The sequence below is a fragment of the Sphaerodactylus townsendi genome, linkage group LG10 (genome assembly GCF_021028975.2).
Source record: "Sphaerodactylus townsendi isolate TG3544 linkage group LG10, MPM_Stown_v2.3, whole genome shotgun sequence".
NCBI lineage: Eukaryota > Metazoa > Chordata > Lepidosauria > Squamata > Sphaerodactylidae > Sphaerodactylus > Sphaerodactylus townsendi.
The window spans coordinates 21853995-21869825 of NC_059434.1; the positions used below are offsets into that span (position 1 = coordinate 21853995).

Here is a 15831-nt window from a genome sequence, read left to right on the forward strand (position 1 = left end):
AATGTACATAAACTATTAATAATTCTCATGAAATGCTTTATTGATAAGTGATTTGAAGGGAAGAAGACATAAAACATTGAAATATATCATGAATAGATTATAATTGTGTGGTCTCAAGCTAGAACATGTGAGAAATATTTTTAGAAGCTTAATAATCATTCATCAGTTTTTCTTATCTATTTTTCTTAGCTATTTAAATTTAGTAGAACTGTTATTATAGTATGGCTAAATGTCATTAGTTTTTGTCGGATATCGCATAATGTATTTTGATCAAGGGCCCAATCCAGAATGGGGGAGGCAAATTCACCATTGGATGTGGTGTGTGCTTGTGCCAATGCAGGTGCTCCCCCCACAGGTGTAAGGGACACCCCCGCCAAAGGCGAGGGCACTCAAATCTCCTCTGGATGCCATGGAGGTCTGTGGCACCTGCACCTGAAAGTGCAGGTGGATGCAGCACTGGTCTGGTGTGGAATTACACACCAAAATAGGAGGGGGCATTCTGGGGATGGACCAGGGTTGGAGCCGACTGCAGGGAGTGTCTGCTGGGCTTCCAGCCTCTGGACACTGACACGGCCAGACCCAAAATTGCACCATGATCTTCGTGGCAAACATTCCTTTCCCCCATGGAATTTCCTGGAAGTAGGAGAATTTAATGGTTCTCCTCATGCTCGTACTACCGGGGATCCCAATAGGAGGAATTGCAGCCACTATGCCCCCCCACCTGGATTGGGCAGTAAGAGAAGTATTATTTCATGTCCATCATTTCCTCATGTTATTTCGTCAATAACAACTATTTGCATTGTCTAGATTATTGTGTATAATATGAACAATTAATTTTTCCTTAGTCGTCAAGTGTAATAGTACAATTGATCTGATTCTTTTCTTTTTTCTCTTTTGTTTGTATTTATAGAAAAGATTTTTTTTTAAAAAAAAATAATTTTAATTGTTTTGGACTTTCCAGGCAACTTTCTACATATATTTATATACTTAATTTGATACCAATATGGTCGATGCCTATGCCTGATCCTGGACCCCTCTAAAGATTATGTCAAGGAAAATTCCTTGACTAATTTGTTGGAGGGCATAGTCATTTAGAAATGTTGTCTCCTCAGTACTATCTGAACATACATCAAATGTTGAGTCTTCCTCTTTTCCTGCTGCTTTCAATGGCTCCTAGCATTATTATCTTCTCATAAGGTGATCAAAGTAGAATTGTCTGTGTTTAGACACTTTAGCTTTTAGGAAAACTTTGAATGGATCCAGAACCCATTATTTGTTTTTTTGATGGTTCATGTATTCATAATTTTTTCTCTCCAATACCACATTCCAAGTGAATCAACTACTCAACTTCTTTCCCTATCCAGCTTTTACACCCATACATAGTAATGGGAATACTATAGTATGAATTACCTTGATCTTGCTTGCCAGCAACAACATACATCCTTAAATTCAAGTATTTTTTCTAGCTCCTTCATGGCTGCCCTTCCCAGTCTCAATCTCCTTCTGATTTCTTGGTTGAGGTTTCTCTTTTGATTGATGACTGAGTCAAGGAATAGGTTATCTTTAAGGCCCTTTCTGCACGGGCCATTTACGGCGCCCTGGGGACGGCAAAAACGCTGTCCCCAGGGAGCCATTTGCACTGGCGGCGCTGCTAAAACGCAGCAGCGCCGACCTGACTCCCCTCCTCCACCCCCAGGGCGGTGTCAGGCCGCCTCCAAAAACCTCCCTCCTGGAGGGAGGTTTTTGGGAAAACAGCGTGTTCCCGCCGGCGCGGTGCGAATGGCACCGTCGGGAACACGCTGTTTTCCCTGTCCCTCTCCCACTCACCTCGTTGCCTTCGTCGCTCTACTGGACTGCTGAGACCCTCCCTTGCTGTCCTCCGACCCCTGGGCGGGTCTTAGGAGTCCAGCAAGGCGACGAAGGCGACGAGGTGAGTGGGAGAGGGATGGGGAAGAGGCGGCCTCACCGCGGGCCACTCGCACGCTCCTGTGCGAACGGCCCCCAGCCCTCCACTGGCACTGCGGAAAGGGCCTACCAGTTTAAATTTCTTCATCATCAACATTGAAGTTGTCATTATTTTGTAATTATAATCATTACTTTTGTCTTGTTTAGCTATAATACTGCTTTGATACTTTCTGCTTCAACCTGGATCAGTAGTTGTTACAAGTCTTCGCTATTTTAAGCTAGCAATGCAGTGTCAATGGCATTCCTCAAATTGTTAATGTTCCTTCCACCCATTTTCCACCTACATCGAAATCTATACTCTGTTCCACAGAAAGATTATAGTAGGATTGCATATTCCTTCCCCACAGAAAAAATCATGCCAGACCTTCTTTGTTGCAGAATGCTCCACCTGGGTCCTCGTGCCTACCTTGCCCTGCTCCCCCATACGTTTCAAAGTCATTCAATGAACTATAAATGCTTTTGTATCAAAGCACCATGTTCAATAATGCACAAAATAATGATTTTGACAAGGGCAGCGTGTAAAAATGAATGATAATTCTCATATTCGTTCAGGACTATAATCTAATGCGGAGGCACACAATTTTCTCAACCGCAGCACCTCAACTGATTGTACTATCATCATCCTGTTGAACAGAGTATAGTCCAACTTTCCTTATGATGCATTCTGCATATAGACTGAAGAGAATAGGGAGGTTAACCACATCATCTGACACCTTTGCCATGTTGTCCCAACAGAAGCCTCTTGCCCAGAGTACAGGTTGTGCATCAAAACAATTAGATGTGGCATGACCATTTCTTTTAAAACCAACCATGGATTTTCAGGATCCACACAATCAATAGCTCAGCTGAAATCTCAGTAGCACAAGTTGATTTTCTTCTGAAATTGTCTTGTATGCTCATGGGGGTAGCTGGCAACCCCAATGCTGGCATTTCAAGGTCCAAGCATCATCAAGTCATAAGAACATAAGAAAGAGCCTTGCTGGATCAGATCAGAGTCCATCTAGTCCAGCTCTCTGCTACTCGCAGTGGCCCACCAGGTGCCATTGGGAGCTCACGTGCAGGATGTGAAAGCAATGGCCTTCTGCGGCTGTTGCTCCCGAGCACCTGGACTGTTAAGGCATTTGCAATCTCAGATCAAAGAGGATCAAGATTGGTAGCCATAAATCGACTTCTCCTCCATAAATCTGTCCAAGCCCCTTTTAAAGCTATCCAGGTTAGTGGCCATCACCACCTCCTGTGGCAGCATATTCCAAACACCAATCACACGTTGCGTGAAGAAGTGTTTCCTTTTATTAGTCCTAATTCTCCCTCCCAGCATTTTCAATGTATGCCCCCTGGTTCTAGTATTGTGAGAAAGAGAGAAAAATTTCTCTCTGTCAACATTTTCTACCCCCGTAAGTCATAACTGACTTATGGTGACCCCAACAAGGGAATTTCAAGGCAAGTGAGAAGCTGGGGAGGTTTGCAATTCTTTTCCTCTGCAGAATCTTCCTTGAAAGTCTTCCCTTCCAAGTACAGACCCTGATCTGACAAGATCAGGTTATACCACACCACCTTCCCTCCATGCTCCATTAACCAATGTAAATCTGAAATATGAGCTCTAGTGCCTCTTTTTCTGAATCCATCTTGAAAACCTGGCATCCTTCCTTCCGTAAATGTGAACAGTCTGTTGTACGATTTTGAGCATAAAATACATAGAATCATAGAGTTGGAAAAGGTCACAAGGACCATCAAGTCCATGCCATTGGATAGGAAGGAAGGATCACTGAGGTAACACCAGATGAAACAAAAAAATCTTCACCTGCTGTGGTAGATAGCAACAGAAGGGAACGGAAGAATCTGCCTGGGGAGACTGTTCCAGAGTTTTGGTACGCTTAGAAGGCGCTCTCCTGAGTTGCTACCTGCTTAATCTTAGAAGACAGAGCACCTGAAACAGGGTCATGCAGGTTCATAAGGGAGGAATAGGTCCTTCAGGAATGTTGGTTCCAATCTGTCAAAGGTTCTGACAGTCAACACCCACACTTTGAATTGTGCCTGGAAACAAAATGGGAGCCAGTATGGATGGTCCAGGACTGGAAATATATGGTCCTCACAACCCACTCCAATCAAGATCCTTGTAGCAAAATTTTGTTCCAACTGAATTTCCTGAACTCTTCTCAAGGAACCTCAAGGAAAGTGCATTCCAGTAATGTAGCCTAAACATAATCACTAGAGCAGCCAAATCTTTTCTGACCAGAAAAGGTCACTGATGATGTCCTCCTGACCACTGCTGCCACCTGCTTATGCAACAGTCAGCCTGAGTCCCCAGATGGACCTCTTCCTTCAAGGGAAGTGCAACCCCATCCAGAATGGGCAACATCTTAAATCACCTGTACAAAAGAGGATTATTCAGAAGTCAGCCTTACATCCTGAACAATTAAATGTTTAGGAGGCTTCAGCCTAAATCCCAACAGGGGCCTGATGATGAAGCCCGAATGTGCTCTAGGTAGCATAGCTGGAGGAGAAGGAGCACTTTGGATTTATGCCCCCCTATAAGGAGTTTCAGGAGCCCCGTGGCGTAGTGGTTAAGTGCTTGCACTGCCACTCACATGGTGAGGAGTTCGAGCCCCCTGTGGGTCAGATATCCTGGCAGCTGGCTCATGGTCAACTCAGCCATCCAACCTTGGTTGGTAAATGAGCACGTGGCACATAGCTAGGGGGTAAAGAATAGCCGGGGAAAGCAATGGCAAACTACCCCACAAAAACGGCTTGCCTATGAAATTTCTGCTCACAATGGTACCCCAGGGTCAGACACTACTGAAAGGGGAAACTTTACCTTTACTTTATAAGGAGTCTCAAAGCAGCTTACAAATTCCTTCCCTTCCCTTCCTCTCCCCTCAACTGACATCTCCTAAGGCAGATGGGGCTGAGAGAGTTTGGAGAGAACTACAACTGGCCCAAGATCACCCAGCAGGTTTCACTTGTAGGAGTGGGGACACAAACCTGGATCACCGGATAAGAGTCCGCTGCTCTTAACCACTACAGTGATATTCAGAACATAAGAAAATTCATCTCTAGGAAAAATGGTCTTTATTTCCTTCATTCATATGCCATATTTCTCCCCAATGGTGACCCAAAGCGCCTGACGTTTTTTCTCCCCTCCTCTTCCACTTTATCCTCACGACAACCCCCTGAGGTGGGTTAGGCTGAGCGAGAATAACTGGCACAAGGTCACCCGTGAGCTTCCAGAGCGGAATGGGGATTGGAACTTGGATATCTAAATTTGCCAGTGCCTACTAGAATTCATGTCAGGCTGACAACTCTTATATAAACGAGTTTTTTTTTTAAAAAAGAGCCCCGATTGGTGGAAACCCAGTCAGTTTCGCCTTGGTGATGAACCACTGGGCCGATGCAAGGGCCAAGGGGGTCCCTTTCCTCTCTTGACACCCCCTCCCTCGATCTCAAAGCAGGCGCACTTCATGGGTACACGTGTCTGTCTGTTCGCATCAGGCACTCTCAAGAGCATCGCAAGAGTGGCTGCTGGCTTCCCCCCCCCCACCCCCGCCCACACCCCCCCAGTTGTATTGCATCACCTGGAGCCAAGGCAGCCCAGCAAGAAGCCCAGGGCGGGCCGAACCGGCCTCCCCCCTGCCGCGCACGTGGCCCTGGCAAGTGGAACGGCTAAATTAAGCAGCGGCTCCGACCGCCCCCTCCTCCACCCCCGTTTCTTCCTCCGGCTCCGGCTCCCCACCAGCTTCTGCCGGAGCCGGTGGCGCAGCGGGAGCAGAAAGCCCCCCCTCCGCCTCCCCCCCTCCCGCCTGGGCAAACTTTGCGAGGAACGGCTGGCAGTGGGCAAGGCGGGACGCTGGCCTGGCACCCCGCCCCGGGGAGGCAGAGCTGCAACGAGCAGCAGCCAGACTCTGTGCCCCCCGCCGCTGGGAAGTGCGGAACTGGGGTGGGGGGGAGGGACACCCCGGTCTTCCCCGCTCCTCCCCCGCCTGCAGCCCAGCCTTTCCCGGAGAGATCCCCGCCCGCCTCTCCCAACCGGCCCCCTCCAGGGCCACGCTCTGCAATGGAGACGCCGGCACCGGGCTTCAGTCCCCGGCGGGCACGACGCCTCCTCTGAACGCAGTGGGCGGCCAGACGGCTACGCGGTTGCTAAGCGAGTGGGAAGCCCGCCTTCTCCGGGCGTTAGGACCCGGCAGCGCCGACGGCGGCCCTCTCCGCCTCTTTCCTCCCCGCCCCCTCCCTTCTCGTGCCTCGGGGCGCCGACTGGGCTGGGGGGCTCGCCGCGGCACGCACCGTCGCGGCCAAGCACCGGGCAGCCCGCGCGCGCCCCCGGGTGCGGCTCCTCCCCTTCGTTCCTCCTCGTCCCCCCTCCTTTCCGGCACCCCTGGGGCGCGTGCCGACTGCAGCCGCTGCCTGTGTGTATATGTGTGTGTGTGTGTGTGCGCGCAGGCGGGCGGGCGCGCGTGCTTGACACACATAGGCATGCACAGAGGCTGACTGACTGCCGCTCGGCTACCCCCGCCTCGCGCTGCTGCTCCTCTCCGGCTTGCGCGCGCGCACAGGCGCACACACACACACACGCACATATACACAAGCACAACCACTCTGGACCAGCTTCGGTGCGCAGGGCTGCTGCTACCGCAGTCGCCTTTAAACTCTCCCCATCATTTCCTCCCTCCCCCCTCCCCATTCTGGAGCTTCCTCCACTATTCAGAGACTGGCGAGGGAAGACTCCCTCCTCAGCAAGTCTAATTTTGTCATTATTTTTATTTTATTTTGTGCAGCTGCTCCTTTGAGCGCCTCCTGGTGCTCCCAAGGTAGGCACCCCAGTTATCCAACCTCTCTCTTGCTCAACTGTGAGTGACTTGGTGGATGTCTGAGACGGAGAAGGTGGTGTGTGATGTAGTGGGCTTGTTCTGTTTGTCTGTCTGTCTGGGTTGAGGGTGACATCTTTGCTTTGCCCCCTCACCCCTTTGGCAGCCGGCTTTTTGCCTTGAAAATTATTCTGCAACTTTGCACCTTGACTGTAATCGGGTGGTGATTGTGACGATCTGTCGCTGTCCGGGTGGCGGTCCTGATGCCTATGAACTGCCAAACATGTTCAGCATTTGGAAAGAGCTTTGGTTCAAAGCAGTTGGGGGGGAAATCCTCCCTTCCCAAGCAACATTTTTGAGGATATAACAAAATAAAGCAAGGAATAATTGACAAATTGGGTTTTTTTTTAAGGGTGGGAAGTCTTAGGGTTTTTTAAATATTACAGTGGGAAGGAGGGAAAAGAAACATTTGATGCATCTGCTCACTTGTCACTTTTGATTATGCACTGCATGTAGAACCCAAGACCATGGCGGTGGGGGATGGAGATCTAATAAGTTGCTAGTTGGAGGAAAAGTGCTTTAGAAACCCGTGGCTGTAAAATAATTCAAGTGACAATTTTCATTGGGTTACGTTGAAAGCAAAGCTTAGTGGAAAACGACTCGCTGAATGTTGTTTTTTCCCCCTCTCTTGCATCATTAGGTTTCGCAGGGAAGCAGCTATGAAGAGGAAACTGATGCTCAACACGATGCAGTTGGTTCTTGTTGTCTTGGGGTGCTTGCCTGCAAGGTGAGAGAAAGTGCTGCCTTTTTGATCAACAGTAGTACAGGTTGACTCTTGTGTGCTGGTGGTTCCTGCAGTGGTCTTCTATACATTTGGTATATGTACAAACCCCTGTTTTTTTTGATATTGCAGTGCTCAGAACGAGCAATAGAAGCAGTCTTGAGGTTGGTGAAATGTTCATAACTTATCCTAAATGATGAGATGTTTATAACTTATCCTAAACAACTCTTTCCCAAACAGAATCACGTTTACCCCTAAAATGGGGGGAGGGGAAGTATTTTGATTTTTCCTGTATAATCGTGGAACTAATTTTTTGGTATGTTTGTTTGGGGTGAATGACTTTTTTGCATACTCACACTGTACTATTCACATGGAGAATAAAAAAAATACGTACTTCTGAACATCAGCAGTAAGGCAAAACAATGAGATATTTTGCACTGGGACTCCTGTGTTAGCTGGGGGATGGAATATTTTTGGCTAACATCATAGAGCCTTGATACACTTAATCTTTAAACCTCTAGGTGGAGATAGTATACAGTTCCAAAATGCTGTAAAATAAAACAATAACCTGATTTATTAATCAACTTTTTAATGTTGTTTCAAGAACTGTGTTTCCAAAATGACAACATCATAGAAAGTAACTTAAAGATATATAATTGGATTGTCTCTGTCTTTCCGCATTCAATTAATGGTGATTTGTAACACCATTTAACTGGTAGCCCAGCTGTTGGGCCCCCTGGATAACATTTTTTCGGTGTCTTCTTTTCTTCAAAATGATCGGAGCTCCAAGACTTAACCATACAAAAAGAAAATAACTGAATTTTTGGATCAGGTAACTGGCTATGTATTGTGGAGTGGCCAGAATGAAATACTGTATATTGAATGTAAACTCAGTTTTATCTAACCCCTGCAAATGGTGCAGTAGCAGTTGAGTCACTGTGGGCCTCCTCCATTACTCTTACTCACTTAATGCAATCCTAAGACTGCTTCCCTGAGAGTAAGCCCCACAGAATAGACCTGAATAGAATTCTGAGTAGACCTGCTTAGGATGTCTTGCAGAGAGAGCCTAAGCAAATCTACTCCAAAGTATGTCAGTTTTTTCAGTCGTGCTTACTTAGAGAAAAGTGCTCTTAGAATTGCAGCCTTGGCTGCTAGCAAGAAGACAACGTATCTAACTAAATACTATTTCTGTTGAAACCATTTTTATGAAAAGACTCAAAGTGATCCAATGATCATTGACATTAGGGTTTGGCCATCGTTTTTGACTGCTAACATTTTTGGCTTGCTTTAATATTTTTTTGATATACCTGCTGTTGCAGGTACTGAAAATACCATTTGAAACCTGAATGACAAGTCGCCTGTGAAATTCCCAATCCAATGATTATAGATTGTTGGAGAACTGTCTTCAGAACCACAGACTGCAATAATTTACATTTAAATGCTTTGTCCATACCGCTGAGTAGCTAGACAGAAGCAACATTCTGGGGTTTTTTTTAAATTGCTTGAGGCTTTTTTTGCCTGTATAAAAATATTGTCTTACACAATGATTTATTCTGGGTTCGTTCAAACTCTGTCCACATTTACATCTCATGGAAGGATAGTATTAATCGTTCATTCAAGAGTGCAGATCAAAAAATGTTATAAATATCTAAAGATTGTTTGAGAAAAGCAACGTTTAGAGCATGTGCTTTTATTATCGTAATACTTATAGAAAAGGTGCTTGCTGTCATAATTGTCACATGGATTTCTGCACAAAATTTGGTTGGACATGCTAAGTGAGATGAAAAAGGGTTGTGCAGAGGTTTAATCCCCCAAAGAAATACCTGAATACCTTTCTTGGTTTTCTGCAGCTAGTTGTAATAGCTGTTCAGCACTATCTGTAGCTGGACAGCAGTACGCTGGTGTTTTCAGTAAAAAGGGTGGAAGGGTGACGTGCTGTTAAGTTACTTTTTTCTCTCAGCTCTTTTATAAACTACATTTTAGACATCTATAATGTCATTCCTGTTTTAGTGAATTCCCACTCCAACCTATCTTTATATCATATTTCTTATTCTGAAAATGTGTTGAGACAATTGTTTGCCTGACTGCTACTATTGTGAGATATTTAAGAGGATTGCAAGATATTTAAATCTGTAAGTGGATGAGTGTTTTGAACAAACAGAAAGTTAAGAGTGATAATGATATTCTAAAAGTCTACTGCACATTTTACCCAGCAGACTGTTTACTGATATGTTGATGGTGACAGTTTTCCTTTGTGGCTTGTAAGCCACAATGTCTGTGTGGAAGGAAGTGACCCAGGGTGAAAATACTGAAACGTTTACTTCCTGATACTCTTCTCCATGCAAAAGTTAATTTCTAAAGCAATTATTACCTATGTTGGATATCATAATAAGGATGAACACCAAAATTTAACTGTGCTTTCAGTATTTTGTATACTGCCTTCGCTGTAAATCCAACTCCTGGTTACCCAAATCTCCAGATGAGCAAAACATACTGTACGTCACATATCATAGCAATTTGGCTCCATGATTTGACATATATTTGTCACCAGCTATGTAAATAGATAAATTTAATAGCACATCCCATTTGTGCAAGGTTATTATCTAAGTGGCAGGCCACTGGTTTAGGTGAGGCTGTAATTCATAAAGGGAATGGTGGGCAACTATTCCCTACTTCATCTTGTAGTTAGCTTGTTTTATTTGAGCTTTCATACAGAACTTAGGGAAAATTTCAGGTCTGTGCTGGAAATTATCCTAGAGAGCAGCAACCCTTCAGAGCTCCCTGGTAACCTCCTTCTGCTTATCTTCCTTTCCCCAAACAAACTTACTCTGGTGAAAAGGAGAGAGCACCAGCAGCAAAGGAAAATAGCTGGTGATGTGGAGGCTGTAGGACTCAGGAGCAACTGTTGCTGCTGGGATAATTAAGAACTATAGATTCTTGTGCCTCCCAATCCAGTTCATTGAACCACTGGAAACAATATGCACATTCCCTTCATCTCCGTAGCAATGGATGTGATTGCCAGTCAGTTCTCCGTGCTGTTTGTTCCCCATCCCCCACCCATCATAAGAATATGTATGGTTTTTTGGAAAGGAGGGGGACCAAAACAGAATGTGGGCCTGTAATGAGCCCATTCTGAACTGAGTGAATTTCGATGATGCTATAGGATCCATCATAATGGGCTTTGAAAGCAGAGGCAAATCACTGTTATGAGCCATCAGTTTACAGCCTTCAGATGCAACACTGCAGAAAATGATTAAAACCCTGGTTTCCTTCATCTATTTTCTGTGAGTGATTTGCAGTCTGAACAAGGTGAAGAGAATTGCAACAGTTCTGTTGCCACTTTTCTTTTTCAAAGTTATTTTTAAAAAAAGAACTTGAGAATTGACTTGCTGTTCTGCCTGCTCTAATAATCTGTCTCCAGCAGTAGCAAACCCCATTATTTTCCTCTGATTGCCATACAGTATCCATGGGTGGAAAGAAAAATAAAAGTGTGCACAGGTGAAACGGGGCATCTAAAATGGCTTTTTGTAGAGGCCTAGTTTAGCAACATCTGTTCAGAATCTCTTGCCTAAGCAGGAAACAGCAGGAATTCAGAGAGGAAGAGAAATGGGAAAAAATAATGTGTAAAAGTAGGTACTGATCTGAAAATCTGAATACAATTTATTCAGTAAATGTGTCATATTTAGGTAGGTTGTTCATATGGTCATCCAGGTCTACCCAAAATCATATTCATGTCTATTTAGTGGGGCTTATTCCCAGGATGGTGTTCATAGGGTTGCTCTGTAAATCTTTGTAGAGCACCCAAAGGTAAGAAATAGTATAAGTGTTATTAAAATATAAACAACGTAGCCTTTTGATTTTTTAAAAACTTGTTTTAGATCAGTGTTGGCTGACCCCAGTGAAGACGAAGCAAAAAATATCACCATCTTCACAAGAATTTTAGACAGACTTCTGGACGGCTACGACAATCGTCTGAGACCTGGATTGGGAGGTAACGAATCAAATGTAATTATGTAAAGAAAGAAAACTCCAGAATGTTTGGATCTCAGATGGTGATAACTCTGCAGGCCTTTCCTCAAGTCTATACAGATCTCAAATGTTGAAATATCGTTCTTGTCTTTGTGATGTGATCTTAATTTTGTTTGGCGATTGTCATTTTGTTCATTATTTTTATTTCGATGGATTGATTTGGAATGGTTTTAATAGTATGTGTGAGGTGATTGAAGATGAGTCATCCTATGGTCTGATGTGGGTTCATTCACTTCTGTCTGGGTCAAGGCTTTATGACCATTGGCGTACTGCTGAGAGATTCCCAGTAGCTTCAGTGGAATATGTTTATAACTAGCATTTGTTAGGGTCAAATATAGCATCACTTTCATGAATTACCTTTTACTGATCTCAGGACTTGGAGGTAAATACACAAGCTTCTTAGATGTTGATCACCCAGGACTTCCAAGATGATATTTTTGTTTGCTTGTTTTACTTGTGCGAAACATACATTATTGCTGATCTGTCTCAGTTTTGCAATATTCTGCCCTGTAGGAAAAAAAATGAGCTGAAGTAATCATCCTGCTAGATCAGGAAAGGTAAATAGTCTCTTTTGAGCAGCATCTTATGGGGTAGCTGTTCTTTAGCAGCATCTTATGCGGTAGCTGGAGAGTGGGATTGCCCCAAAACAAAGTGAATATAATTTGAAGCACACATGTACACTTACAGAGGGAGAAACAATATGGCATGGCATTATGGCAGGAAGTGATAGTTTGCTGCTACTTTCCTCTATGGTTTTGCTGCTGTATTAAAGATTTTATGACTATATAAGGACTTTGTTAAGTGCTTCAGCAAAGGAGTAGTCATCTGCTAAAGAAGTTTAAAATTATATAACTGAGAAAAAGAGTTTGTGAGAATTTGTGGCCAGTGAGGTCAGTCTTTGGTCCATTGAGTGCTATGACTTTAGTGCCATCAAATTCCATGGGGTGTAATGGATTCAGTGAGCTGGGGGGTCATGGGAGAAACCACAGTGTTGTAATGCTTGCTATATTAGTGGCGAATGGGAGAAGAATGGTCTTTTTGCAAGAAGAGAATATAGCACTTGAGCCTCTGGAAAACATCCAACCATCTGAGAAGAGATCTTGGTTTACGAGTAGAGCATATACTTTGCATGCAGGAGGTTGCAGGTTCAATCTCTGGCATCTCCCGTGAGAATCAGGTTATTGGTGATGCAAAAGAGCTCAATCTGAGGCCCTTGACAGCCTCTGCCAGTATTATCCGAGAAGATAGTATTGACTGTGGTGGACCAGCGGACTGCATCTTCATGTGTTCATGAGAGATCTCGTGCATAAATAAATAACTATATATTTATCTTGTGGAGGAAGGGGGACGGAGAATGATGATATGGAAAGCAGTGGCGTAGGAGGTTAAGAGCTCGTGTATCTAATCTGGAGGAACCGGGTTTGATTCCCAGCTCTGCCGCCTGAGCTGTGGAGGCTTATCTGGGGAATTCAGATTAACCTGTGCACTCCCACACATGCCAGCTGGGTGACCTTGGGCTAGTCACAGCTTCTTGGAGCTCTCTCAGTCCCACCCACCTCACAGGGTGTTTGTTGTGAGGGGGGAAGGGCACGGAGATTGTAAGCCCCTTTGAGTCTCCTGCATGAGAGAAAGGGGGGATATAAATCCAAACTCCTCCACCTCCTCCTCCTCCTCCTCCTCCTCCTCCTCCTCCTCCTCCTCCTCCTCCTCCTCCTCTTCTTCTTCTTCTTCTTCTTCTTCTTCTTCTTCTTCTTCTTCTTCTTCTTCTTCTTCTTCTTCTTCTTCTTCTTCTTCTTCTTCTTCTTCTTCTTCTTCTTCTTCTTCTTCTTCTTCTTCTTCTTCTTCTTCTTTATACATGGTACATTTGTAAACTTCTTAATTTATGCCAGAAATAGACAAAGTCTTCACTGTATTGGTAAATCCCAAATGCTTCTGAGATGTTAAGGGAAGGGATAGTGAACGCTTGTCTGCTCATGTGTATCTGTTGATGCAGGTGGGCAGACTGGACCCTTGAAGAAGCACCAGAAGTTGGGACAATTCCATGTGTAGGAAAAAGAAAAAGAATGGGATGGAGACTGATGGAGTCCAAATTGCCATCCCTTCCAATGGAGTCCCTATAGGTGTTCATTTCTTACCGGTTTTCTTTACTGTTTCTATTTATCAGCAATTGAAACATTCAAACAAGAAAACCCTCTGGGTGTCTCTGCTACACGTTCATGCCAGAAGTTTGGCATGTAGTTAGTTTCAAGTTTCAGGAACCACATTTGCTGGAGGTGGGGTTGCTTGGTGGTTTGAGCAATTAGCACTGCAAATCGTGGTACATGAGCATGTGAAGAGAGTGTTTCTTTGTAAAATACTTAATATGCCATTTAGATTTTCACCGATTGGTAGATGATTTTAAGAAAGAAATTTTCATTGAATGTCCTCTCTTTACTGCAACAAGTATGGAGAACAATAGAAAATTTTACTCATTGTCAACAACCCACAACTCCAAAAGGCATATCCTGTGTTATAGAGAAGTAGGGAACGTAGAAAGGGGCCTTTCATTTCTCCTTTTTGCTTGCTAGCCTGAAATAGATGAACTGTCTACAAGATTGGGTTTATGGTTACTGATGTTTTGGTGCAACAGATTTTTTAAGTCTGTTTGATTTCTCATTGTTTGAAATTGTAAAGAACATAAGAACATATTGTTTAACATGTTCTGCTGGCAATGTAAATTTACATAGTAAAAGAGCTTGAGATACCATTTAGTATACTTAGTCCATGGAATTGTCTAATGCAGAATGTTTGAAATGAAAATGTTTCATGCATATGGTCAAATAATGATTCATAACACATAGCAATCTACACATAGCAGTCTGAAGGAATGCTGCATTAGGGGAAGAGCTTTTCTCCTCAAAGAATATTTTGACCTCTTGGCTTTTATTTATGCATAGATATATAAAAAACCTCTCTCTTTTAAAATGATATTTAATTGATTGTTATAAATGTCTGTGGTTCCTGGGCTGGCTCCAGAGAGAGGCCAGACATGGGATTTGAAAGGCTCTACTTCCCCAACACTGCTGAGGCTCTGGCTCCTTCCGCACATGCAGAATAATGCACTTTCAAACTGCTTTCAGTGCTCTTTGAAGCTGTGCGGAATAGCAAAATCCACTTGCAAACAGTTGTGAAAGTGGTTTGAAAACGCATTATTTTGCGTGTGTGGAAGGGGCCTCTGATTTTTCTTAGGAAAGCTGATTAGAAGGCCAGAGACAGTACAGGGAAAATTTGGTTTAGACCAGGGGTAGGGAACCTGCGGCTCTCCAGATGTTCAGGAACTACAATTCCCATCAGCCCCTACCAGCATGGCCAATTGGCCATGCTGGTAGGGGCTGATGGGAATTGTAGTTCCTGAACATCTGGAGAGCCGCAGGTTCCCTACCCCTGGTCTATAATCTAGAGAGAACTTGCCAAAATACGGCAATTGCCATAAGTGGGGGATGAAAACATGCCCAGTGAATGGCAGGGGATTGCAGTGGTGACACGTGGGCCCACTGCTTCAACATACATGAATGAACTGGATATTTATGTCAACAATTTTGGCCCCTGTTCTCTTGGTCCTCCATTTAGACATAGGTGGAGCCATGCCCTTCAGCTTTGATACATGCTGGGTAGAGCCAAATTTTGAGTCCCAAATGCCTTTTTGTTATTAACTACCCTATAGCCCCCAGTTCTTTTTATAATCCAATAGGTTCTGAATTATCTAGAGGCATCTCCTACTGGAGGTCATCATTATTTGGAGACTTTCAAGGTTTTGGTATCTCCCACAGCCCAAAAAAACCTTTTAAAGAATAGAAAAGGGGCATAGATTAGTGGTAAAGCATCTGTTTTGCATGCAGAAGGTTCCAGGATCAGTCCCTGCCATCTTCAGCTAAAAGGGGTCAGGCAATAGGTGGTGTGAAGCCTGCCCATTTGACATCTGGGAGAGCTGCTGCCACTCAGAATAGACTATCCGTTCTGATCTTGATCTATGGTTTGACTCATTATGAGGCAGCTGTCACAACCCCAGACTTGCTCATAGACAGGAATCAGTACGTTAGAAGCAGAATTCTCATTTTATTGATGACAAGCGTAGGAAACTGATGACAATAGTGTATGAACTGAACACAAGGCACTGAGCAAAAGGTTATATTCCCCAGCGGAGACATGTCAGACTCACTCACCCCCCTTTCCTTTTCAAAACACATTCACTGGTGTGTGAGAAGAGGGATAACA

The 15831-nt window shown here is 44.2% G+C and overlaps 1 long non-coding RNA gene across 1 annotated transcript; it reads left to right on the top strand.

Annotated features, from left to right (window-relative positions):
• The first annotated feature begins 6470 nt into the window (after positions 1–6470).
• Positions 6471–11539, top strand: LOC125439680. Its single transcript, XR_007245561.1, has 3 exons — positions 6471–6770; positions 7468–7554; positions 11427–11539. It is a non-coding gene; the product is annotated as an uncharacterized LOC125439680 (long non-coding RNA).
• The last annotated feature ends 4292 nt before the right edge of the window (positions 11540–15831 follow it).